This window comes from Stegostoma tigrinum, chromosome 19 (genome assembly GCF_030684315.1).
Source record: "Stegostoma tigrinum isolate sSteTig4 chromosome 19, sSteTig4.hap1, whole genome shotgun sequence".
Lineage (NCBI taxonomy): Eukaryota > Metazoa > Chordata > Chondrichthyes > Orectolobiformes > Stegostomatidae > Stegostoma > Stegostoma tigrinum.
Window position 1 is genome coordinate 33,643,596 of NC_081372.1, and position 24,542 is coordinate 33,668,137.

The window sequence follows — 24,542 nt, forward strand, 5'->3', positions numbered from 1 at the left end:
GGATATTTTTTTCACCTTAATTTGAATCACCCACTATTAAAAGCAGACAGCTCAGAATTTAATGACTCTCCTAAAGCAAATACTTATATAGACTCTTTGGTATCGTAAGGCATTCCAAATCAAAAGGAGAATATTGCTAGAAGGTAACGATGATATGGTTAAAAAGCACGTTTCTATGATCACAATGATAAGCAGCTCACTCATTATTACCAAGTTGCAGGAATGAGGTGTGCTGGGAATTGAGAAGAGTTGTAAGGCACGACCATGCTATTACCCTCAATGCTGTTTGACACATACTATGAGGGGATTTTGTCACTGGCCCTGAACTGCTGACAACAGGAGTAACACTCAGGAGACATAAGTATTTTGTTCCTCTACTGGGTTGCTTTCTCTTTCTATTGTGTACCAACTTGTTGTGCAAGAGAGAGGGGAAACAAGTGAGTAATTCTGATAAAATATGTTCAGGTGATAGAGCATGCCAGCATTGAAATGTTGGAGTTATGTTGAGGTGGAGTATCTGGATGTTATGCTTGAATCTTAATTGCCAGAATGTACTGAATGGGTCTGATACGTGTGTGGCATATTGAGCAGTGAGAGAGCTTGTTAATGAATAAATAAGAGGTCATATGAAGGTCCATTCATCGACCTTAGCCACCCACTTGAGATCATTAGGCACTTTTGTGGCACTGCTGCAAGGTCCTTTTTGTTCAGCTGCTGGGGGTTGACCTCTCTGACCATCTTTTCTAATTCATTTGAGGGGCTTCTCCAAGAAAGCGTGACACCCCTCTTCCTGCACACTTACAAAACCTGCCTCTGTTGCCACATCCAATAATCTAGAACCCCGTTTGCCCTGGTGCTCTGTTTTCTACAGTTTAAATTTACCGGTGTTATTCAGTGCAGCTTCCCTTAAATGCAGCCTATCCTTTAAAGAACAATCTACCCCCTAGCTACTGACTCCACCCTTCTCCTAGGGTACAGGGACTAGACTTGTCAGTTGGCAACCCGCCAACTGGTGTTGCATTTCATCCGGAGAAAGCTTTTGACTATACATTAGTGCTATCACTAAGATCTGCTTTTTCTACCTCCTTAACTTCAGTTCTTTCTCAGCTTATCTACTGTTGAAACCTTCAGTCTTGCCTTTGCTGTCTTTAGACTTGACCATTACAATAGACAGTGTGTTGCTTTTCATAACCTTAATTGCATTCCCAACTCTGTATTGTCCTAACAAAAAGCACCAAATCCTGTTCTCCTGTCTCCCGTGTACATTGATCTGCACTGCCTCCAAATCAAGCAATGTTTGATCTTAATATTCCCATCCATCTTTGCAAGTCCTTCCATGGTTGCAACCCTCCCCATTCTCCCACCTGTGTCCAAAGGCTCAGAGGTATTGGTCTTCATGTTGGCCTCTTGTGCATCCACAACTTTAATTATTTTTCTATTAATGACCTGCTCCCTGTGCCCCTCTGCTCACTATGTCTTTGGTTTTCTCCTTTAAGACATTCTTAAAACTTACCTCTTTGACAAGGCCATTTCATTCTAATATCTCATAATGTGGCTGAGTGTTATATTTTTGTTTTCTAATATTCACTCCTGTGAAGTGCCTTGGAACATTTTATTACATTTGCTGGAGCCAGAACTCGCCATGTGCTCTCAGAATGGCCCATGTTAAACGGAAAGGCATCGAGCAGCACATCAGCAAGCCCACAATACAACTGTGGTATCAAAGCAGGACCGCCAAGCTGTGCAGAGACAACAGGATTGGTGTAGGCAAATTATGAATCCAAATGCATGCTGTCCAAAAATAAAATGAGAGACAAACCTTGAGCCTGGTATGTTTTGATGTATTGTTCTCTTTCCAATGGATAAGTAAGTCACAATTCAAGAATCACATCTGAATGCCTCAGATGCTTTTTAAAAAGGGCTTAAATTTATTAGGAGTCTGCCTTGCCTCCATTTCAGTGCACTCATTTCTCTCAATGCTTGGATTGAAACCTACCTACCAACAGCCATCAAGCCCCAATGCACAGAAACTCCCGCAAAGTCTCTCTTCCCTGCCCCCTGCACATATGCATGATCAGACACACAACTTGCTGACCTTTGCATTCAATACGAAAGCTTTTGCTGCCATACTGAAAGTGCTGAGAATCGGCATTCCCAAGTGGACATAACTGCGCAACTATCCTCGTGAGAAGTTACCTAAGCTTGGAACTAAATGTGATCATTCAAGGTTTACTTGTAACTCCAGGATGTTTCGTTTCTCAATAACTGAGCAAGTTTGCTGCATTTTGTTAACTTTTACTTTCCCACCATCTTGTCTGTTTCTCTTAAAAAGAAATTGGTTAAACAGTTGAAGGAGGAAATGTTGCAGACATAAATGAATAAATAGCTCTCTGATAGAGCCAGCACAAATTTGATGGGCTGAATTGCCTCTTTCTCTGTATTGCGGTTCTATGATTCACCACTATTAAAATGACTTGTGCCTAATTCTTAAGGTCTACTTGTAACACAGTTGGCTTTGTACCAGTTATATTAAAAATTGATTTCTGTAGTTAATATGCGCAATGCAGTTTCTGGACAAATTCATACATCCCCTTTTTATGACCATTGATGTGGTTTTAGATGGGAGGTTCATTGAGAAAATGGATAAGACTGAACAATTAATTGTTGAAAGTGACACTAGGGAATCACTGCCAACAGCTGATGTCTCTAGCTAGATTTTAACTCATTGTAATGCTGATCCAGAAGCAAAGGTCATCTGTGAATGCATCCACCTGGAGGCTTTGACAGATTCTTGTGAAATTTATGTAGAGAAAGAGCAGTACAAGGACCTACTAAATCAAACCCTCCATTTCTAAATAGATTTCATGTCTGTACTCAAATGCATCTCACACCAACTATCCTGATGAAAGCAAAGAAAAAGATCTGAAGCAGATTATTATATTTGAAATGAGGCCTCAGGAAATGCAGCCTGCTTTGAATCTTAATGCTGTAACAGTAAGTGAAAACTGTCTTCAAAAATATGTATTTAATTGTTTCTCTTGCAATGAATTTACTGTCGGATCTGGGGATGTAATGTGGGCTCAACATTCAAACACTTGGACTCGTGGAAACGTACAAAAAGTGAGGATCGGTGCTATAAAGTTGTTTATACAGTTTGAATAGAGTTATAGAAATCTGTGTGCCCTATTTATAGCTGCTATTGGACACAGAACAGTGTGTGCAGACATGTTTTAAGCCCACACTGTATTACCTACCATATTGCTTAGGGCTAGCCTGCAGAGTCTGATATGCATACCTAAAACCAGAACCAATCATTGGCCTCATGCCACTAAAGCGATTTCAGGCCCACCTGTGAAATTAGACTTTGAATGACCAGTGTGTATAAGCCCATGCAGTCTTCAAGCTCTTAGCTGCCAAAGCAACAGTCCTTCGGGACTGCAGGAAGCAACCACCCAAAGTGTTGCATTTACCTTTTATTGTGGAGCCAGGGGTAGGAGAACTGCTCCTCCCAACCTCCTTCTAAAACTGCAGGCCATTGATGGATACTGTTCTCCTTGTGCACCATTAGATTTTTTTTAAAAATTCTTTTCCAAGTGAATTGGGGGCAGCATGGTGGCTCAGTGGTTAGCACTGATGCCTCACAGTGCCAGGACCCCAGGTTTGATTTCACCCTCGGGCAACTGTGTAGAGTTTTCACGTTCTCCCCATGACTGCGTTGGTTTCCTCCCACAGTCCAAAGATGTGCAAACTTGGTGGATTGGCCGCGTTAAATTGCCCATAGTGTTCAGGGATGTGTAGATTACGGGGATGGGTCTGGGTGGGATGCTGTGAAGGCCGATATGGATTTGTTGGGCTGAAGGGCCTGTTTCTACACTGGAGGGATTCTATGATCTATGAATTAATAATGGAAGAATAGACAGTCATTATGAGCATGTTATGAATGTTCATGTGCACTTGATGTCTGCTTTTATGTGGTTTAAGTGTGCATTACATTGAGTTTTTCAAATTGTTGTCATATTGATTTCAAGGTATCCGTAAACTGAGAGAAATTCAAATCAGGATTGTTTCTAACTTTTAACTTCTCCAGAGCCCTAAGAGGCTTTCTTTAACTGCAGTCATGGTGCCACCTGGTGTTTCATTTGAATGTGAGAACAAATGAGACGAAGTGTATGAATGAATTCAAAACTGAACTAAAATCTTGTGCAGACCTGACAAAAGCTTACAATTATTCAATGTGAATGAGTAAGTTGTCAGGTGGAAAGAAGAATATGTGGTGGTAAAAGTGTGAGAGAGTGATGATGCATTTTTTTGAAGTCTTATGACTGTTTCATTTCACAATCCATGAATACTGCTAACAATAACCCTAAACTTCCAGTCTGCTTTTAGGGTTTCATTAGAACTGGAAAAGTCCCAGTTTATAAAAGACAGAAAGGCCAGGCAGGATTACTAACATGCTTAAAGGATTCTCTGGTGTGCCAAATTATATTTAAAATTGCTCCCAACTAAGTAACTTATTGGAAGCAATGTCTGGATGAAGCATCAATTGAACACTGGATTGTAGCACCAGCTGATGTTCTTGCTGTTCCTGGCGTATCTCCCAGGAATTTCCTGATGCAAAACATGAAGTATTTCCATTTTACTGGCTATCCTCTGCCTTCCAGAAATTATCCCTTTTTCTGCAGATTTTTTTTCCATGAATGATTCATTTAAGAATGATTGATTAGGTTTTAGATGATTTCATTTGTTAGTAATGGGATGAAAAATGTTCATTAAAAAGGTATACTATTTTAATTATACATTTTTTACAAATTGAAGCAGGTCTGATTGTGTTTATCTTTCATGGGTAAAGTGTAATCACAGTTCAATTGTATAAAGCCCTGTTATATGTCAGGATTTTGAGCAGATTCTTTGAGAAGGTAGAATCCTGACTGGACACAATTACTAACTGTGTTCATTACGGTGTTGTGCAAGGCATTTCATAGTAAAGTGCTTCCAGGAGAATTCTGCTTGTTTGCTGTTAATTTGTGGGTTCCACCCTGCAATTCTGTACATAGTAAAATCCTAAGACCTTTTTTTAAGCAGTAGAGAGTTGTCTGCTACCTTCAAAATGAATGATGCTAACAGCGGTTTTGGATTGAGGCCGACCAAATAGTTTTCAGAATAACATCTACATGGTTTCCTGCTGCATTGGCTATGAAACATCGAAGTATTAAGATCCATGACTGATACAGGACCAGTAAAAGGACAAAGGAAAAGGTTAGATTTTGTTCTTTTGCCTTTGAATCAGAATACATAACAATTTGTTCAAAAGGAGCTTGATAAATACCTGAAAGAAATCTGTAAAAGGGTATGTGGAAACTACAAGGGAATGTGGCAAAATAGATAATAGTTTCAAAAAAATGCACGAAAATAGCCTGGCCAATTTTTTTGAGCTGTGCATTTCTATCATTCTCGCCAACTATTTTCCTATCCATGGTGAAGTTATGGTGCCTATCCAGAAGGAAGTGGCAGTGTAACTCAAGTGAAATGTGAATGTGATTCCTGAATGCAATGAAGCTCTGACATAAATTTCTCTTCAGGAGACTTGCCTCGCGTGTTTGAATTTGTGCAGCTTTGGTATAAATTCAGCTCTGCCAGTGTTAGGTTTTCAAATTATATTTTCAGCTGTTAAACAAAAATTGGATCTTTCTGAAATGCAGAGGAATTGCTAGAGTATATTAAGAAATGCCTCGAGCATGGTGATGGGGGATGGGCAGGACACTGTTCATGATTCTAAGCTTGCAGAGCCCCTCAGTGCAATCTGCAGTAAAGCATTATGGTTATCAAAATTCCAGTCTGCCAGATGTGTGTTACCCTCCACAACTACCAGTCTGAAGGCAGTAATTATAATCCATATAGCATGTCAACGCCAACATGTAAAATGTTGATGATCAACATTTCAGTTATTTGAACTGTTAATTGCATTGTTCAAGATTTTGTGGATGAATGAAAGGTACGAGAAATACTGTCTCAGAGATAATGGGAACTGCAGATGCTGGAGAATCCAAGATAACAAAGTGTGAAGCAGCAAACAACTGCACCTCCCAGTCACAAACCATTTCAACTCCCCCTCCCATTCCTCAGACGACATGTCCATCATGGGCCTCCTGCAGTGCCACAATGATGCCACCCGAAGGTTGCAGGAACAGCAACTCGTATTCCCCTTGGGAACCCTGCAGCCCAATGGTATCAATGTGGACTTCACCAGCTTCAAAATCTCCCCTTCCCCCACCGCATCCCAAAACCAGCCCAGCTCGTCCCCGCCTCCCTAACCTGTTCTTCCCCTCACCCATCCCCTCCTCCCACCTCAAGGTGCACCTCCATTTCCTACCTACTAACCTCATCCCGCCTCCTTGACCTGTCTGTCTTCCCTGGACTGACCTATCCCCTCCCTACCTCCCCACCTCCCCACCTATACTCTCCTCTCCACCTATCTTCTTTTCTCTCCATCTTTGGTCTTCATCCCCTTCTCTCCCTATTTATTTCAGAACCCTCTCCCCATCCCCCTCTCTGAAGAAGGGTCTAGGCCCAAAACGTCAGCTTTTGTGCTCCTGAGATTCTGCTTGGCCTGCTGTGTTCAATCCACCTTCACACTTTGTTATCAGAAATACTGTCTCATACTGTTTCACACTCCGAATCCAGTTTGAAGAGTTAAGTGGTGGCTTTATTACACTTCGGGGCAGCTAATGCTGAACAGCCTGTGCCTGATTTCTGCCAAGGTTCAAATGAGCACAGTTTATTATAAATGTTTATTGTCAATTACAACTTAATGATATTAACTAGGCAAAAGCCACAACACTCTGATGGGCTAATGACTGGGTTCTTACCCAGTGATTGCAATACTAAGACTTGGTATTGTCCTTCGGAGGTAGTAAAGAATGTGCTTGTATTCCACATAAAAGGTTTACAGGGTGAAATAATGTGTTTTGGCACCATCAAACAATGTGACAGTGGCCTTCCCCATTTCGTACTCAAGTTATATCATGCGCCTTCCATTTCTAAATAGTTGATCCTGCATCATTTTGTGTATGCTTTGACACCCTAGCTGCTGGGCCTGACCAGAGCACTCACAGAAATCCACATTTTCCACCTTCAGTAACATTGTTTGACTTTCACTGTTGATCGTTGTCCTGGGAAATAGCAACCACTGCCTATATACTAATATGATGGCATTTGTTTGTTTGTTTTTTTTCTATGATCGAATAGTGATGCTTACTTCTTGGTCACATGGAAGGAGCTGTTGTGCTTTTGTTCCAAGTCCATATTCATTTGCAATTGAATATTGGTACTCCAGGGATGTTACCAGATTTGCAACAATATGCATTTTAGGGTTGCCAAATCAAAATAAATTCAAACACACATGATTCGACACAATTTTACAATGGCAATTACAAACAGGAGCATTAAGAACTTTCCTGCATAATCTATTTGTGAGCAAAGGTGTCTATATTCTGGAAGACTAATATTGCATGGTAGTTTTACACGTGAATTGCTATGAAACTCTTGACTTGTTTCATCAGTCTGGGTTGAACTGCAGCTAATCAACGTGGAATCACAATGTTACAAATAGGTCAAAAGCCCAGAGGACATTTTTTTTTTGCATGAACTAGCTATTCAGCTCCACTCTCTTGCTCACACTCCAGACAGAATTTTATTGGGGCATGAATGAAATGGGGTGTGGTGAGAATTATGGCAGAATCACACAAGAAATCCAATGAGGCCAATTTCAATGTTGGGACCAACTTGTCGCATCTTTTAACTAAATACCAGGCATTGAGGTGAGCTTCTCACAGGACAGCAGTGAGTTCCTCATGAAGGGGGACCATGGCTTGTTAAAAACCTTATTAACTACACATCTAGCCTTACTAATATGCAACCTCCTATGGTATCACCTGCTGTGAGCAAACTAGACACCACGAATTCTCAACAGTTGGGAGTGGTGCCTGGCAAGTTCAACTTGCCAGCTGCAAACATCCTCCAAGTTGCATGATGGCAGCAAAGTAGCAGGGTTGAGTGGGCTCTTGCCCAAGGCTCATCAACTCCCGCATGCTTTGTTTGTTTTTCCCTTATACTTCTGGTCTTTTTCTCGAGTTTTTCTTATCTTTTGGAGCCTTTTGTGGCGGGTTAGCCCATGAAATTGCTGAAGCAGCTAGAGTGGATGTGTGTGGAATGGCGGCTCTGCCTGGCAGATTGAAGTGGCAGCAGATGCGGGCCCTCGTGGGAACTGGAGGTGGTGGAGTCAGTAGCAAGGCCATTCTCCTGGTGGTGGCAATGGCAGAAAAGCTCCTCCAGCAATCAGAGGCAGTGGTGGCAGCACATGTTTAAAGATGGCTGTGCTGACAAGGTAATGCCTCAAAGGAGGAGATCCAGAATGGGACTGTTGGTGAGACGGCAGTAGCAGCCTGGTCTAGCAGCAGAGCCAGGGACAACTTGTTGCAGTAGGCCCAGAAATGGGACTCCTTGTGTTATTGAGATGTTAGCAGAGTCGGGGACTCCTGGTTGCGCGACGAGTGTGGATTCAGCCTGAGTCCCAGAATTGGCGAGTTGGGCCCAGTGGCAACTCTGCCATTGGGCTCAATGCAGTTGGTGAGGCGATGGAGGTATGGGTGTCATTGGTGAACTGGCTCTGGATGGTCTTTCGGTTATCTCTTATCCTTTTCATTAAACTATTCTCTTTCAGTCATATCTGTTCTCTCTGTTGTTAAACTATTCAAACATAACCGGATTGTGGTGACTGTTGAAGCTTTTTGCTGATTCTTACTATGTTAGTCTCTGTAAAATGCAAGTGATGATAAATGAATAATTCATCAGCTGTTCACCATCTCTGGGTGTGACCAAGCTACATGCACCTCTTGTCCATTGATATTAATTACCAAACTCTAAGGATCACCATGGCACCTCTTCCATCCGCTTATAGGAAACTTAGGAAGTGCAATTGTGCCTTTCACTGGAAACTGTCATTGAAAGGCTGTTGCAAGGACACCTTGCATGTAGGCATCATCGTAGAGCTCACAGATTAGACCAGGCTGCTCACTTGCTCTGTCAGTGCTCACTTAACATCTACCTGGAGGCTACTGGCTTTCCTCCTTCCCTTGCCTACTGGCACAGCCAAGTGACTATGTGCAGCTTATCAGCAATCATCAGTGAAGAGGGGTCAGTCATCTTGCTATAAGGCAGTGTGCTGTGTCAGTCTTATACCTTCATGTGCCAGCAGCTTATGGCAAACACGCTGCAAGCAAGCAGCACTTCCTACAGTTATCAGGGAGTAACCCTCACTGAAGTCTGTGGAGGCATTCATCAGTCAGGGGGTCCCTGCACAATGAGTCAAGGACAGTATCTGACACCTGTCCAAGGAAGTGGTCACTCTCATGGTCCGTTCAAATATTCTTGGACAAGGAATCCATGCCACTGCAGCCTGAGTAGTGGGCCACAATCTGTTCTATTGCTCCACTTTGGCTATTACAGGGATTAACACAGTTAGGGAGATGTGCATACATCACTCAGGATTCTGGGCAGTTCTCTTCCAGGCTGTCTGATTAGGTTCAGCAGGAGGCTGGGCCTCAGTCAATCAGTCAGTCAGTTGACTGCCACCTACGTGTCTGCTGCTCCTGTGCCTCTTTATGATTATTGACACAGCCCCTGATCACTTTGCCCTCTCCTGCCTTGAGGCTGAGTGCCCAAGTGCCCATAATGTCAAAGGTCGTCACTCTCACCTTACTGCTGGAATTCAACTTGTTTGTCCACGTTTGGACCAAAGCTGTAATGGTGTCGGGAGCTCAGTGGCCCTGGCAGAACCCAAACTGGGTGTCACTGGAAGTTATTCTCAATGTGAAGCCGGGACTTCATCTCCACAAGGACTGTGTGATGGTCACTCTCTCCTACTGATACTGTGTGGACAGGTGCAACTGCAGCTGGCACATTGGGAAGGATGAGTTCAAGTATGTTTTTCCTTGTTTGTTTCCTCAGCACCTGCCACAGACCCAGTCTAGCAGCTATGTCCTTTCAGGACCTGACCAGCTGATCATTTCTACTGCTGCTGGACCACTCGTGTTGGTGGACGTTGAAATTCCCCACCCAAAGTTCATTTTGTGCCCTTGCCACCCTCAGTGCTTCCTCCAAATGTTGCTCAACATTGAGTACCAGTTTGTTGGCTGAGGGGCGTTGGTATGTGGTAATCAGCAGGAGGTTTCCTTGTCCGTGTTTACCCTGAAGCCATGAGACATCATGGGGTCCAGAGTCAATGTTGAGGACTCCTAGAGCAATGCCCTCCTGACTGTGTATACCACTGTGCCACTCCCTCTGCTGGGTCTATCCTGCTTTTTGGACAGGACATATCCAGGGATGGTGGTGGTGGTGGTGTCTGGAACATAGTCATACTTGCAGAATCATGCCTTGCAGATGATGTCAGGCTATTGCTCAACTAGTCTGAGACAGTTGGATATCAGTGGAACAAAAATTAAAATGTCACTTTCGAAAACCTTAACTCCTCATCCCTTGTCCTTAGTCATACCCTAGTGAATTCTTGCTACATCTTTTCCATTGCTTTCATATTCTTCCAGTCTATATATTCACTGACATTGAATTCATGAAGATTATCCTCACTTAATTGCAGCTTCTTTGCAAATGCATGGGTGAATCACTGGTTCCTGATTGTTGTAGAGACAAAGTTATGGTTCTCCTACCCAAATGTTGAAGAAAATAGTGCTTGTGTTTTAATGCAGCAAGTGCCGTAATAATGTTATATATATTCTGTTTATAAATTAGTGATGCTTTCATGAGTAAAAGAACCTCTTCTAGAAAGAGTTTCCTTTGGATTGTACTAATCATCTTCTGACAGCGTTTGTTTGTAAATGAACATAATTGAATGTAGAAAAAGGTTACTGAGGCAGCAGACTAAATTTTGTATTCAGCATCAGCTAAATTTGTTGCAGTACCATTTTGTATCAGCACTAACAATAATCAAATGCAAAATCTGCATTTTGCAGTAATGATCCGGTTCAGGTACTGTTAATAATTGGGTAAAAAGCAGTGAAAACTCATGCATTTTGGTCGTAAAGTCAAATCTTTGTGGCATTGTAGTTCAGTTACACTCTGCATTGCTGTGGTAACATAGCTTCAGACTACAACATGCAAGTAAAATGATGGACTGAGATGACAGAAGTTCCAATGTTGACACGGTTGACCAGAAATCATTGAGTCTTACAGCCTGTGTTGCAAGGGTTTGCAGCTTGATAATGGATCTGTTTGTCTACGATTATTACAGACAGAACTTGGCCATCAAGTGCTATGGTGAGGCGTGAATACAGTTGCTGACTGAGGCGGGGATGATATGCCCAAAAACATACAAACACCCAGGGAATCCTACTTACTTTTGAATTGAAGATTACAAAATAATTCCTGTAGATACATTTTTGTCACTATTGTATTCGTAACCCATTACGGCCGTTGCATTTTTCTTGTGTTAAAACACAAAAACTGTGTAGTGCAAAGAGAGCTGCATGAAAGCATAAAAGAAAGTTTCAAACATGGTCACAAATGCAATTTTGCACATTTTAAATTAACAGTTTATTATCAATGATGTCTCTGACATATATGCTTTTATGAATTTATGCTATAGGAACTGAGCAATGACAAAAACTGAAGTTGGAAAAGCTTAGCAAGTCTGGCAGCATCTGTGCAGAAAAAAATAATCAGAGTAAATGTTTTGGATCCATTGACCCTTCCTCAACTCAGAACTCAGACTTGCTGAGCTTTTCCAGCAGCTTCTGTTTTTATTCCTTATTTACAGCGTCCGCAGTTCTTTTGGTTTTCATTAGGAACTTACCATGATGACCAGAAGAAATGTCTCAGCTTATGAATTACTACTGAAGTTTAATCAGCCTCCCAGGATGACACCACTGCGCTACTTTGAACGCAAACGATCCCACAGCGTTATTTCAATGAAACGGGCAGATGAGGCCTTGATTTTTCTTTTTGCCATATTAAAAAGACAACACCTCCAAAAGTGCGGCGCTTCATCAATACTGCACTGGCGTGTCAGCCTTGATTTTGTTTTTGCCCCATTCAAGCCTTGTTATGCTGGGACTTGAACCCAGCAGCATGTAACTTGGGCAAGAGTTTAATCAACTAAGCAATGGCTGATATTTAAGAAAATAAAAATAATTCAGTAATGTAAAGGAAATAAAAACTTGCACTTACTTTAATACATTTTTGACTTCGGAGTGCCTCAAGCACTTGACATACAATTATGACACTTTTGAAAATGTAGCCAATAATAAACCAGTTCAGGGCCATTGACATTTAAAAGGATTTCCAAATACTATGTTTTAACGGACAGAACTATGCTGCAAAATGTCTTTCTTTCTTTTAGAAAGACAAATTTTACTATATATAAAAGAATTAAATAAGACAAGTGCTGTTAATGTACCAATATGGTTTCTTAATGGAGGTGACAGAGGCTCTACCTTAAACTGGATTGTAGTCAATAGCCCCAAATTCCCAAAATTGGGCAAAGCCTGCTAAGTTACTACGCAGCAGTTGGCTTTGTCAGGATTAAGAACTCCTAGGCAGAGGTACTGCGCTGTAAGAGTTGTCGGTCGAAGTCTCCATGCTCTGCCCTGTATAACATCAGATCTGTTATAGAGTCCATTACTGCTGTCGGTTTGACACATCTGTTTGAAACCCAAGAACGTCACTGATCTGATGCCACGGACGACAGTTGTAGGAACAATATTATGAGGATGGAGTCAGCAGGAATTGCAGTTGGATGTTGCCTCTCTCAAGTTATATCATGGATCCTCACCATAGTCACCTTAGAGAATGATATGACAGCTGAATTTACTGTCACCATCCTCATTTTTATGTAGTAGTGGGAAACTGAGGCTTTTACCTTTTTTAAACAGGTGTACTGCATGAAAGCAAATAGGTGCCACTTACTTTGGGGGACTGAGAGAGATTTGGATGGTAAATCTATCTCCTTTTGAGGTCCAGCACTGTTCCAGCCAAGAAATGTGACAAGATTGTCACACAGAGTGATATTCAGTGCACTTACCAGTGTTAGCCCTTTTAAAAGCCTGAGCCTAGACAGCATCTCCCCAAGCTCTTTTTCCGTTATTAATGCATTCATATGCATAATTACATTTACTACTACCGACTTGGCTCTGTATTCATAAATGTAGGGTTTTTTGATAGTTTCACTACTCTGCGAGAATGCATTCTTGACAGACTTGGAAGATTGGTAAGCTGATAACTTGAGGACTGTTAATTCTGTTACTCACTGTGCAACGTCTGAAAGCCATTATTTTATGGCATTCCTCATCAAGTTGTCTGAGTAAAGTATTGGTGACTGATCTGCAAAGGGATGAGATTCCTGCAATTTGTTCATATGACTTCTTTAGGTGTGCATACAATATATCAGCACTGCTGACCTGCTTATTGAATGACCATGGCTTTCCTATTAAGATTGCATACCATACCTAATGCCCCTGACACAAATGTGTTGATCTCTGTGCATAGCTGTGGTCATTATCATGAGCTTGCTGCTCCTGATAAGACAGTACCTCTTTACATTTTTTAATATCCCCCGGACTTCATTACAAGGTCAACACCTTTACTGAATTGAAAGCTCAATCTTCAGTTTTCTGCCCATCAGCAATTTTAGTGGAGATAAGCCACGTTGGAGTGCATGGGATGGTAATTTAGCAATGTTATGTGAAAGTCAATGTTTTTCTTTAGAAAGGTCTGGACTCCGATCTGGCTTCCCCATTGAACTATCCAAGACCAGTATTTTAAAATTTAATGTTGTCAATTTTTGAGGGCATGAAAGCAGTGCCAGCTTAAGAATTAGGCCAATAACAATGCAGTGGAAGACATGTAAAAGAATATTTCTGCGTATGTGGCAAAGGTACATTTTAATAAGAGAAAATTTTAAGGGGGAATCCCATTATCTGTAGTTAATTTAATTTGCTCCAGATAGTAAACTTCAGGACAATACTATAGCGCAAAGATACATGACCGGTCAGAAGATTGACAGAATATTCTAATCAGTAAAGAATGACTAATAGTTTAATAAGGAGGTTAGAAGCTATCTGGAAATGTAACAACAGGTACAGTAGTTAGTTTCTATACATAGAACATAGAACATAGAACAGTACAGCACAGAACAGGCCCTTCAGCCCACAATATTGTGCCGACCATTGATCCTCATGTATGCACCCTCAAATTTCTGTGACCATATACATGTCCAGCAGTCTCTTAAATGACCCCAATGACCTTGCTTCCACAACTGCTGCTGGCAACGCATTCCATGCTCTCACAACTCTCTGCGTAAAGAACCTGCCTCTGACATCCCCGCGATACTTTCCACCAACCAGCTTAAAACTATGACCCCTCGTGCTAGCCATTTCTGCCCTGGGAAAGTTAGTGATTGTCTTTCCGATCTTAAAAAGTAGGCCTGAGTGATTACTGATGGAAAGCGAGGTGCTGTGAATAAAGAAACTCTTGTAAATGAAACTGTACTTCAATTTCCAGAAGATATACATGAGATGCCAAATCAAAGTTTATTGCAGAAAATAAGAAGCTCGTGGTGTGAGACATTCGTTAACAAATAAATCTTCCTGTTAAAATGTTTGGCTTGGATTACCTTTCACCTTTCATAGATTTTTGACCTAAACTGCCTCATTAAATTCTTTGTCTGCGTATCTGTTTGAATTATTACTACACTGTCTCTGTCTCTTTTTTTTTTTAGCTGAAGCATTCTTTTTCAGTATCTGGGCATTGCTTCTGCCTGTGAGGTTTCCTTTATTCCCAGCCCTGTTGATGAGTCTTAGTGACTGCTTTCTATCCTACTTGTTCAGTTTTAGGATTATTGCAAATTACTTGATTAGGGTTGTGCTTGCCTCCAGACCTCTTAAAATTGCTTTGTATAAAAACCAAAAGAACTGCAGATGCTGTAAATCAGAAACAAAAACAAAGTTGCTAGAAAAGCTCAGCAGGTCCGGCAGTACCTGTGAAGGAGAAAACAGAGTTAACATTTCAGGTCCAGTGACCCTTCCATTGATCTGTGTTGCTTTTAGATTTCTTCTTCACTCATGAATGCATTTCTCCAAAGTTGTATCTTCTTTGAATTGTAATAAATCTGACAAAGACTCATCCATAATGCCTGCAAAATGCTGAATCTTACGAATTCTGACTTCAAAGCTTAAGTGGCATTTTTGTGTCAAATCTGCATATCACGAATGAATCAGCCATGATTTAAATGGCAGAGTGAACTTGATGGGCCGAATGGCCTTACTTCCACTTTATGGTCTTGTGGAAATTATCTTCAGGATGCTGAATTCTTCTTTTAAATCTTACTGTTTCAAGGTCTGTATTTTTTTTCTAAGATTAAACAGTTGTAGAATTTCAGAAAAAGTATTCATTGCTTCCTTCATGCCTTGTCAAACTATAACATTATCAGCTATAGTCCAAACTGAACATGTGTGTTCGTTTGTTCAGCTTTTGATTTACTGTCTAGTTTGGAACTTGAAAATTGTTCTTCAGTACATTCAATTGTCTGTTCTATTTGGCCATCCTGTGAAACTAAATCTTGTTGGCAAAATTATTTCTGTAATAATGTCTACCTAATGTACTTAGTGTATTTATTTTCCTTTATGTAAAAACTTCACTTCCACATTCTAACTGTAACTATGCTGTTCTGGACAGTTTTTCCACATTTACATAATTAAAATGTATGATTCCCATCTTTTTGCAAGTATATAGGATGTTTCCTGCCTTTCAGACCCAAATAAACAGAATGAAAATCATTTACTGAATAAAGCCCACTCCATTCAGCTTTAAATAAAATCCAGTTCTCGTTGCAACTTTACTGAATGAATCTGACTCTTTGTGCCTTTATGAAATGAATTTAGCTACATTAATGGATTTCCCTAAATGATGTTTGCCTTCTGTAATGCTATTAATAAGCCCTCTTGCCTTAAAGCTTTTTTTCTTGGATGAATTACTCAAGCTATTGTCTAAATTATTTAAATAATAGTTCTCCCACACTCCTCTTTAGATTCATGAGTGTCCTAACTTTTTTTTCCATCAGCTTTTTTTGATCAGGCTTTTAAATTGCATCATTATCATTTGAATATGGCTTTGTGACATTCCCGATGCTGTAAAATCATTTTAAAATTACTTCTGTGGCCCTGGATTTTCATTCCTCTAGCCATGCCTTACAACAGCAGCAGTGCTTGCTTTGAGCAGTAAGTCCTCTGTTTTCTTTTGGCTCTCTCAGACCACAACTGTCATTTTTTTTTAAGGCTAGTGCCCAGCAATTTCCACCTTCACTCTCGACCCTCTGATATCTGCCTACTCTTGAGCTGAGCCCTGACCTGGGTCCTCTCTCTCAAGGCACTGACCCCTGTTGTAATCTGTAACTGACAAATGCTCCAACTCCATACAGCATCTAGCTCAAACTTCCTTCTGTGTTTCCCTTAACAGGCTTCAAATGTTTCCTACCATTTGACTAAATTTTGCCATGTTGAATCTGACACTGCTTGCTCTTCCAAAAGTTTTCTAAATGGTTGCTTTCACACATACTGTTAGTGAGTAACTTGGGGCTGTGTTTGAAAATTTCTTCCAAGCTCCCCTGAATTATCCCTGCTCCTCGCCATATTGTATGAAAGGTCCTCACTACAATCACCTTGTTGAACGATACGTAAGGTAGTTGTGCTGCCACCATGCTCATTTGAAATTGACGTCTAAAGGGCCTGATTGATCTGGTCCTGTAGAAGAGGAAAAACTTGTTTGTAGTCTAATGAGTAAAGGTGGTTTGCCTTAGAAAGGATGTAGTTTATTGCATTACAGCAACCAAGTGCAAGTTTGATTGGTACAGTGGGAATTGTTACTATGTCCAAGGGATGATCTGGATGATAGAACTATCTCTTTTGAGACCCAGACCTATTATGTCATCCAAGCTTGAATGATGATGTCATTTTAGGCAGCGCTCACTGCGCTCCTCAGTATTAACTCTGAGTATGACACGTTGCCACTGTTCCCCAACTAACCCCTGACTTGTTTGTTATATTCCTTCCTGCTTGGCAAAGCACTGCCTATCATTGTTGATAAAGGAGTAGTGGGGTATGGCTCTTGAGTGGATATGAAATGCCTGCTTATGCGCTTTAGCTGGTGTTGCTGTCCGTGGGGCTTCATGCGACAGACATGATTGGGTTGAAGGCAAGAATGTGACAAATTTATCACCTGCCTAGCTAATTTAAATTTTAACTTGGCACCCTGCTTTCCACAGTGGGGAGGCATTAGGTTCTGCCCATTTATCTCTCCTTTGTAAAGTTACCTAAGTTTCTGCACCAAATACGAAGACCAGTGTCATAGTCTTTTATACATTCCTACTTTGTCCTGATGTCACGTATGTGCTTCGCTTTGCATTTAAACGAGTGTGAGGCAAAAAGTAGTGTTCAAGCTGATGGCTGAACTGTTGACATTCCAACACCACACTTTGGCAATTCTAGTTTCAATTACATTGTATACTCGGTTGAAAACTAACCCTCCATCTCCACGCTGGCAATTTTATAAACATTGGTTTGATTATTCATGACATACTACAAGTTAAACTTCAAAAATAAACGACAATCAAAAAATTCTTCCATGTTACTTAAAATAACATTTTTCTGAAGAAGGGCCTCGACCCAAAACATCAGCAGCTCCTCTGCTGCTTGGCCTGCTTTGTTCATCCAGCTCTACACCTTATTTTAAATAAGTGTCTTTATCAAAACAGTTGGGGAAAGATCTTTTTAGCCAGTAATTACAGTCTATGGGGAACATTCTAATTAGAGGTGTTAATTAGTTGGCAATATTTTTCAACTCTTTCTCTCTGTCATAGTACATTTCAACTTTGCTGGACTTCTGTAGACAACTCTGGGCCTAATGGCTTTGAGTTGGATGTATACATGTCACAATGTTCTGCCAATATTTTGCTTTATTACTTGGTAATAATTTTGCAAAATTAGCAATCATTCAATATAATACAAACCTCATACATTTATTCAGCAAATCAGATGGTACTGCTATCTAAGGGTAAAGTGTAAATGTGCTCCTTAATGATGTTATTTTAGCCCTCTTTTTAACCTGTGCCTAAATTTGGTTGGTAATCCAACTAGGTTTGGACTCTGCACATTACCTCAAGTCTTAACATAACGAGAGCTGACACTATCAATAACACTAATCACATAGTCAGTAAGTGCACTCTGAGTGTGACCTAAAGTTTTTAAAGTCCATGAAGATAGCACGTCCAAACAATGTTTGATATGGTCACATAGCTCTATATCAATCAGTTTAGCATATAGCGTAACAGTTTTTGATTTTTTTTAATCTACACAGACCATTTTCTATTCAGTTATTTATCTTGTGCTGTTCAAAGTGTTTGGATAAATGAAAGTTAAATACAGATTGAGGCATTTTTACTCCATCAATGCCAGAACAAAAGCCACAGCAATAGTTCTTTACTACAAATTTCCCCACGTGAACATCTCTTAAAACAAAAACAGACCAATACATAATGATTTTCAGGAAATACATTTTTGGAAACTTATTTCGCAATAAATATTACAGGTGGAATTGAAACCAAAAGTGAAAAATACACCTGCACTGATGGTTTCTGTCGCAACAGAAAATTTGTTTTTGGTCATTTTTATCTGTCAACAGAGTGCAGATACAAGTCAAAACATACTTGCTGTAATCCTTTTATTGTTATTTAATATAATTTGTTGATCAGAAGTTTGGAGATTTACCTTTTTGTATTTCATACAATATAAGTTTCTTTCTACTCATTTTACAGAAAATAGTCTTGTAACATTATTTGCAATATAAGTCTGATCAATTTAAGATTGTTTTAAGAATGGCAGATACCCATTTAACGATAACATTTATTCAAATCCAAATGCTCCAAGATGTTTGATTTTTCAAGTTTGTTAGGAACTAAAAGTTGATGCAGGATTTTAAACAAAATTTACAAAAATTGTATTTTGCTTCCTTTGAGCAGAGCAGCAAGAATTAGCATACTTTTGTTTAGAAGGTCGGTCACTAGGCTTCACATGAAGGGCGTCTTGTTATTCAGTTAATGTTTTGATTGGAATTCCGCCAATAACATTGAGTGAAAACATTGTCAACTGCAGCATCCCAACTTGATTTCAGATTTGGTTAGTAGAAGATAGTAATGAGTCACCTGTATAAATTACATAGATTAGCCAAGTAGGTGAGGAAATTGTGGTACTGCTCCACAGAATTTGGAAATAGGAAGTAGTATCGTTAAAGGCAGAATGAATAATAATTAGAATGTGAATGGGACTTCGAAACAGTCAGTGATATATGACGAAAGACAGACGTGTAACTCTTTCTTATCTTTGTCAGTCCTTTCCATTATTTTTGTTCAACCTTGATGGTTCAAGGACAGGAAGGAATGAAATTTGTGCACAGTTCTAAAGCTAATAGTTAATACAACAACATTTTTCTGAGAAGCTGATACTTTCCAAGCCTGGTTATAGGTTATCAATCTGAAATGCTAACTTCATTCTTCTCTTCACAGTTGGTGCTTGACCTGTGGAGTGTTTCAAGCATTTCCTGTTTTTAGTTTAGACTGTCGGCTTTTGGCTTGCAGCCTGTGACTGGTTTTATAATGAGTATGTGTCGCTCTTGTTTAAATTCTTTAAAAGCATTCTCACTGACCTTGTCATCCTGTGGTTTTGCTGCAATACCCCACAGCACTTTTTTTTTTGTTGCTACTTCATGAAAATACGACCAATGTCCATCTATACCATTCTTCGATTACTAATAGAAGTGAACAGCAGGTTTCTGATTGAGTTTTTGGCACTCTTCCAGTATTTGGTGGCTTGTTGTAGGATCTCTAGTATACAAAGACACACCACAGCTTAGCACTTGGATTTTAGTAATCTGCGCTCAGACAGGATTTTTTAATGTAATGTTTCAGAAATTTGGCTTTCCATAATGATGGAAATGATCAGTGATTTAACAATCTGTTAATCTTCGACTTCGAAACATTAGTGATGTAAGGAATCGGTTTTGTTATTTAAAATTTTGTATTTGACCTATGTTTTACTACACTTTTCAGTTTGAAGTTCTGTACAGTGAACTGGTAAAACTTATTTACTTGTGAGAGGAAGGTCTGAATGATGGCCATGATTAGTGTTTGGATTTGAAGGTTTGATGGATGCTAACTGTCGTGTTGGAACAGTCTAGTCATTCTACCCCGTGCTGGTATGTTCCTTTTTTATTAATTATCTTTTCTAATTATTTTTTTCATCTCCAGTCAGTAACAGCACAAGAGCAAATCAGCAGGAAGTTGTCACGCACACAATAATATGCAAGATGCTGCATTGGCTCATTGTGACTATGCAGCTGCTATGTCTGAAAGGATTGGTGAAAGGATATCATTTGGAATCTATATATCCTTCAAAATACAACATTGTAAATAATATAACTAGTAAAATGAATTTTAACCATACACAATGAGGCTGCCAGTAGGCAAGAAAGCAATTGTTGCAAAACGATTTCTGTTACGAGCTACAAATGTCTGCACGTTTTTTTTTGTTTCATTGCTATATTTGTTTTAGTTTAATTATAATATGCAAATCAACATCTGCTTGATGAATTATGAGAGTCAGAAGTGGTCTGTGAGCTATTGCTGAGGTCTATTCCTAATGGAGGCTGCACTTTTTCATTAATGTGAAGCATAACACAAGGCAGAAAGGATCTCCATCATTGACAGTGAAGCGGCAGTTATGAATACGCTGTCTACCTTAGCAGAGTGAACGTTTCCTGCTGGGTGGCATTGAACAGGTTTCTTTGTGGTTCCAACATATCTGACTCCTTGCTGAATTTGATACATATACAAGGTCATGTTGCAGGTGTACAGGACATTGGATAGGCCCCTTTTGGTATACCGTGTGCAATTCTGATTTCCCTGCTATAGGAAGGACGTTCTGAAATTTGAAAGGGTTCAGAAAAGATTTACAAGGGTATACAAGTTACCAGGGTTGGAGGGTTTCAGCTTTAGAGAGAGGCTGAATAGGTTGTGGCTATTTTCCCTGGAGCATTGGAGGCTGAGGGTGACCTTATGGAGACTTATAAAATCATGAGGGACGTGGATAGGGTGAATGGACAAGGTCTTCCCCTCGGGGTGGGGTGCCCAAAACTAGAAACCATAGGTGTAAGGATAGGGGGAAAAGATTTAGAAGGGACTGAAGGGGCAACGTTTTCTTCCACAGGGTGGTGTATGTATGGAAAGAGCTGCCAGAGACTGGAGGCTGGTACAATTACTACATTTAAATGGCATCTAGAAGAGTGAATGAATATGAAGGGTTTAGATGGTTATGGGCCAAATACAGGCAAATGGGACTAGATTAATTTAGGATATCTGGTTGGCGTGAATGAATGAATAGGACCAAAGTTTCCATGCTGTACAGCTCTATGACTCTACAAAAATAGGGACTTTTGTGCAGTGGGAAAAACGTGACCTTTCTTAGTATTTGAGTATTCCAGTAGAAAGTAGCTTGAGATATTCAATGCAGCTTCCAGGGTTCCAGAGATCACTTGTATGAGTCTCTGTATACAACTGTATTGAACTTTTTACTGACGCATATTTTTATGATACCTGCTTGGAAGAATTTAGTCAAACATAGTTAAAAGCTTCAAACACTTTGCCTTAAAAAAGGTCTTCATTCATTCTGCACTTTTGAATTTTAATAGCTCATCTTGAATTAGTGGGGTCCTCTTTTTAGGCATAAAAATTTAGCTGCAGTGATGATATTATGTGGATCTTTCCGGATAGTTCAGCAATGGGCTTCAACAGCATTATTTAATCCAGTGGGAAGGCAAACTGAGTCCTGAAGAGGATCAAAGAATACATTTAACCTATTTTTACAGTAGTCCAGGCACGCAAGAGTAAGTGGACAATTGACTAGAAGCAGACAGATGAGACTATGGGGTTACAATTTCTGGAGTTTCATATTGCCGAGGTTAGCAAAGATTTTCAGCTACCTTGTCCTCACCCATCAAGTTACTGTATGAAATAAAATCAGGGTTTTGGGAAATCCAGCATATCAGTGCCAAAGGCAAGGCCAAAGCATTTGCAAACATCTTCAGCCCAAAGTGCAGAGTGGATAATTCATTTTGGTTTCCTGCAGAGGTCTCTAACATGACATATACCAGTCTTCAGTCAATTCAGTTGACTCCATGTTACATCAAAAAGCAGCTGAAGGTACAGGCTAGGAGCCCTTATATTACTCTAGTAATTTGAAGATTTGTGTTCCAGAAGCGGCTGCAGTCAAACCCCAACCCAGCTATACCAGTACAGCTACAATGCTGGCATCAGCCCAGCAATATGGAAAATTACCTTAAAAATGATTTAATCACAAAAAGTAGAACAAAACTGATCTGGCCAGTCACTGCCCCATCTATCTACTCTAAATCATCATCAGATTATTGGAAGATGCCATCAATGGTGCTAACAAATAGTTCTTGGCAATAATTGGCCCACTAACGCGACACAGAGTATATTTTATAACATGCCAATGCTCAATCTTTCACTGTCTCTCACATTGTAGAATGTAACCCTTCAGTTGCAAACAAGTTTTGAATAATATTGTGTCTTTACTTCTTACCAAGCTTTAAGATCTGATCAGTAGCAGTAACAGCTGGCTAGACATTTATATATTTAAAATCTTTTGTTGCTCATTTCTGCATCTTTGCCCAAGCGGTTTAAAAATAAAACCAGTTCATTGTTAACTTAAACCTGGCAGGCTTCTTTCTGACACCAAGCTCTATACCGTAAATTATTTATCTAGTGGGCAACTTCATCTCCTTTATAAATTTCCACTCTACTTTCACCGAATTCCAGGTGGGACAAGGGTGTCCGTTCACACTTTTCTAACTTTCTCATAACAGGTGAAAATGATCTTTAGTTTGGATTCCCATGAGGCCACTTCACTTCTGTCTAAACATGGATAAATGAGCTAACATTCAAAGGTGAGGTGAAAATGACATCAGGGCAGAATTTGATTGAATGTGGCATCAAGAACCCCTCACAAAACTGGCATCAATGGGAATCAGTGTGGTGGGGGCCCTTCTGATTGAAGTCGTAACTAGCAGAAAGCAAGATGGTTGTGGTTGTTGGAGTCCAATAATCTAAGCCACAGGACCTCATTGAAGATGTTCCTCAGGGTAGTATTCTAGACTGAACCATCTCTGCTGTTTTGTCATTGACTATCCCCACCTCCCCAAATTAGGCCAGAAGTGGGAATGTTCACTGATCGCACAGTGATCAAATGGTGAAGTGATCAGTGTCAAAATGGGTGATTTGGACCATAGCTAAGACTTGGACTAAGAGGTGGTGAGTAATGTTTGAGCTACGTTAATGCCAGATAGTTGCCACCTCCAACAGGACCCTTTCCATCTCCTGCCATTCCTGTGAATGAGTTTTTTCTTTTAGAAGATAGTTAAGGATTACTCGAGTGTTACATGTTGTACACAGCAACAAATGCTTTAGAGATATCAAGTATTAAATTGGCTAATGCCTAAAACAGTTATGCAGCATGCTATCATCCGATCCCCGTAACTGCATCGTACTTACCGTTGTGGACAGCTTGCTAAATTATTACCTTTTTTTTTAACAAAATTTCTCCATGCAGACCACCTGCACAGTTTAAGCCAACTCTTATAGCTGTGCAGATTAGGCAAAAGTGTGTTAGGTAAGAGAGGGGTTAGCAAAATCTCCAGGTGTATGATGAATATTAATGAGAGAGAGCAGCACAATTTAATGTCAGGAGTGTTGTTACAAAAACATTGATTCAGTCAAAAAAGTTTTACCATGTGTTATGAGTATGTTAGAAGGTGTGAACTGACACCCTTAACCCACCTGGAATTCAGTTAGAGTGGAAATTTAAGAAGGAGATAAGTTGCCAATTAAATAAACAATTTACTATATAGAGCCTGGTGTCTGAAATAAGCCTGCCAGATTTCTTAAGTTAACAATAAGCTAGTTTTATTTTTAAATCACTTGGGCAAAGATGCAGAAATGATTAACAAAAGATTTTAAAGATACAAATGTCTAACTAGCTGTTACTGCTGATGATCAGATCTTAGAGCTTGGTAAGAAGTAAATTCACTAAATAAAATTATTCAAGGATTCATAACTTGTTTACAACCGAAGGGTTACATTCTACAATGGGGGAGACAGTAAAATAGTGAACATTGGCATATTATAGGATATACTCTGTGCAGTGTTAGTGAGCCTAAATTGCCAGAGGAATAATTTCACAAATGACTAAGAATTTTCAATTCAGCACTGATTCTGGGAGCTAGGTAGTTGAGTTTTGAGATTTCCTTTTGATAATTGGATTTCTGCAGAGAATGAGCTTGCGTAGCTTCACTTTCTCAGCAAGCTGAACTTCAAACAGTGTCAAAGCCAAAACGATAAACCCAGGTATGTG

At 40.0% G+C, this 24,542-nt stretch overlaps 1 protein-coding gene across 8 annotated transcripts in view; it reads left to right on the forward strand.

The window, feature by feature from the left end:
* The window catches only part of LOC125461299 (extracellular sulfatase Sulf-2-like), a 299,570-nt gene that overhangs the window by 131,255 nt on the left and 143,773 nt on the right, over positions 1-24,542 (forward strand). The window contains exon 1 of one of the 8 annotated variants that reach the window (XM_059652809.1): positions 2,973-2,994. The exons of the other annotated variants lie outside the window; for them this stretch is intronic. The gene's annotated coding sequence lies outside the window, so the exon portion shown is untranslated. Of the gene's footprint in view, positions 1-2,972; positions 2,995-24,542 lie in introns of those variants that run through there. 8 annotated transcript variants of the gene reach the window in all.